Raw genomic sequence first — 3,766 nt, forward strand, 5'->3', positions numbered from 1 at the left:
CGTGTGGTAGGCCAGAAACGTAGAAATATCAGTAATAGTAGGGAGGTTGTTGCAAAAAGACTAAAAGACAATGAACCGAAAGTTGTTAGCAGAAAGAAAGTGGATTCTGTTGAAGATGTTGTCGGTTTTCAATTTGAAAACAGTTCTGGTGTCAACTGCTATGCAAATGTAGTTGTTAATGTTCTCTTTTCACTAGAGAGTTTAAAAGAGCAGATTGTGTTCAATTCAGAACAAAGTTTATGCTGCTTGTTGAATTCTGTGTTAGAGAAATGTAGCACTGATCGAACAAAAGTAGAAAGTGTGTCTGAAGTTCGTTATCTGTTAGATGAATGTTCAGGTCAAACAGACTTCTCTGAAAATAATCAGCAAGATTGTCAGGAGTTTTTAATGTATATGCTTGATGTATTGCAAGATGAGGGTGTAGATGTAGATCACCTGTTTGGGCTTTCTTATCAATGGCAGCATGACTGCGAGAACTGCATGGTATCAAGTACTAGTAGTGTAGACTCAGAAAGATTTATATATTTAACTTTGCCAGACAGTAAATCAGTGTCCTTTAATAAGCTAGTAAATGCAGCGGATCACAACATGGAGTGTAGCCAATGTAAATGTGATATGATGTCAACATTATTTATACGTAGATATAGCCAGTATGTCATTTTAATGATCCAACGTTGTAGGCCTGATGGATCAAAATTGTCAACTTTAATAAAAAATGTTGTGGCTTCACAGCTGTCAATATCAGGGAGGACTTTTGTTACTGTAGCAATTATCTATCATGATGGTCCATCAACAACATCAGGACATTATACAGCTTACTTAAAGTCTGGAAACGGCTGGTCATTCTGCAATGATTCCGTTGTAACTTTCAAAAAAAAATTGCCGTTTGACCTTAAAAATTCTTACCTGGTGTTTTTAAAACCAAAATTTTAAGTAGAGGGAATGTAAGTCTGCAATGCTGTCTAGATTAAAAATCCAACTATATAAACCTGATGCAAGTAAGTCTGCTTCATAGTAAGCAGTATCAGTGTCATAGGAAAAGGAGAACATGAGTGACAAAGAAGAGTAAGATATTAGTAGTCCAGGATTGTGAAAATAATCTCAAATATTTTATTTTTGAAAGTTGCGAAAATAGAAAATGTCGGGATTTGATTGGAAGAATTACAAGACTTGCGAATCGCGGCAACATGATTTGGCCTAGTGGAAACATGTGATATAATGAGAGAAGTTTTTTTTCTATGTAACATATTTTGCGTATCGATGGAGGTTTTCTTTCAGAAAGTGGCGGGCTGAAAATATTTATAGCAGAACAGAGTGGATGCTGTTTATAGGAGATCGTTCGACGTCATTGAAAGTAAGTTAATTTTAAGGAGTTTTGAAATCAGATTTCTTAGGTTGTATGGGTTTTTTAAACACAGTCATTTTGATTGTGTTTTTTTTCCCCGCTGTTACATGATGAATACCTTCAAGTCACTGATTTAAGTGAAATTTGATACATTCTGAGAACAGCAAAAATAAACCATTTAACATGTATAATTAATGTTATGCTTTTTGTCCTTATGATATACATTTAGAAATGTGAGGTACATATGGGTAAGCTGAGTTCTGTAAATATCAATTTTAATGCTTACAGTGCTGTACTTCTGGGTAGTGTTTTTTTTAAAAAAAAGAAAAGAGGCCTCACCTCAAAGAAAGCTCTTGAAAGCACACATCTTATTTGCATCCTAAAACAATCATTTAAAATGTTAGACACAATTTTATGATGGCTTTACATCTTTTTTGCGCTGCTATTGCATCACTATTGTGAGACATTAGCAGTGCAAGAAAAACACCATGTTCCAAAATAGGCCTCAGTTCATCAACATCAAGATACAGTTTCTTTAAAATATATATCTTTAGGATTGTGTAGGGGACGTAGAGAAGCAGAGACTTCTGTAAATGTCAAAGTTGTTGAAAAACTGTTTGTTTTTGAACCTTTTCCCTTGTCTTTTCTAATTTTTAAATACATGTTTTAATATTTTTGGAAATGTTTGTTCTTTGTTTTACAGATTGAAAGTATGAAAAAATATTTTAAAAAGGTAACAAGAATTATAAGGTAAATATTTTCTACTCTTTTTACCCGCAATGCACTGCTGATGATGTCACTGACACTATCTCTCATTTACTCTCTATAGCTGTCTTTCTTTTTACATTATTCTCTGTTTACTTCCCTTATACTAACTCTTTTTTTTTTTTAAAAATATTTTTTTTGGTTCGCTTCCAGTTCGCGAACCGGTCAGCGAACTTGAAGCGAACCAAAGAAATAGAGCTTGCCAGAGTGATAAACATTCTAGCAATTTTGTTTGAAAGGGGAGGTAGTTCTGAAAAGAACTGTTTTTTTTTGTTTTTGTTGTTTTATTTATTTTTTTTTTTTTCTGAACATTTTTTGATTTTTTTGTATTTTTAGAACTGTTTTATGTTTTTTTTGTGTTTTTTATGGAGGGGAAACAACAAAAAACAGGCATTGAAAACGGCTCAACAGGAGCAAAAAAAAAATTACTTCTTGGGTGCATTAGGGCATTTATGATTTTCGAACGCCAGATTAATCAGGTTGACGCTCATGTTGCCATACGATAGCATAGCACCACAGTAGATACAAGTCAACCTCATATGCTGGAAATTGGGTTGAATGTTTGGCACAGTTTCTTGTGCCTCTCTTCCCGACAAAGACATTGTGGTGGTAGATCTGGCCACAGGAGTTGTCGGGGGATAGTCTTCTAGATCCCTTAACTCAGCCCGGCTGTAGTTTAAGGGATGCCACCTGCTCATGTGTCGATGCATCGTATAGTTCCCCATACGGTATTTCTTCTCAGTGCCTCTCGACAATCTGTCATCACAGATGAGGCAGGTGGCATATTTAGCATTCACCTTCTTTGATCCAGGAGGGATGGAGAAAAACTGCCAGATGAAACTTGTTTTTCTCTTTGAAACCCTGGGCAACTCTTGGATAAATTGTGGTTGCTCTCTGTCCTCTTCTTCTTCTTCCTCCTCTTCCTCCTCTCTGTTAGAGATAAATTGACTAGGTGGTCCTCTCTTCTTATGAGGAGGTTGAGGTGGTGGTGGGGGTCCACCAGCTGCAGCAAGAACAGAAGCCATTGTTCAATTCTATGTAAATGGCCTTTCTCTCACCAAGATGAAAGTCAGAGTGAGGAAATAAGGAGGGGTTTACATGATTTGGGGAAAGCAAAAGTTCTGAACCAATGAAAAGTGTTATTTTTAGGTCACATGACCTAGTCATACATCATTTGGAAACCAAAAGTGAAATGAACCAATGAAAAGTTTGATAAACAAGTCACATGACCTGTTCCGCTTACGTTACGCGGCGCGCGCCGCGTCCCGGATCGCGGTCCGGAGCACTTCCGGGAGCGCTAACGCGGCGCGTCATTAGACGCATTACGCGATAACGTGATACGTCGCGCTTCCGCGACGCGTCACAGTTCCGCTAACGTAACGTTGACCGGTTCGCGGACTAGATCGCGGCATCAAGATGAGCTAACGGAAAGCTTCCCGGTTCGCGAACCGAAAGCGAAGAAAAAAAATATTTAAAAAAAAATTATCAATAAACATCTAAATATATTTTGGGATTTAAAGAAGAAAACATTTTACAGCTACAGATGTTAGCTTTTAAAAAACCAATGAAATTCACAGAAAAAACCATAGGTTATAGACCATATATAGTTAGGAATTTGCATTTAAAAAACCATTGAAATTCAATGAAAAAACCATA

This window comes from Lissotriton vulgaris, unplaced genomic scaffold (assembly GCF_964263255.1).
Source record: "Lissotriton vulgaris unplaced genomic scaffold, aLisVul1.2 SCAFFOLD_1567, whole genome shotgun sequence".
Classification (NCBI taxonomy): Eukaryota; Metazoa; Chordata; class Amphibia; order Caudata; family Salamandridae; genus Lissotriton; species Lissotriton vulgaris.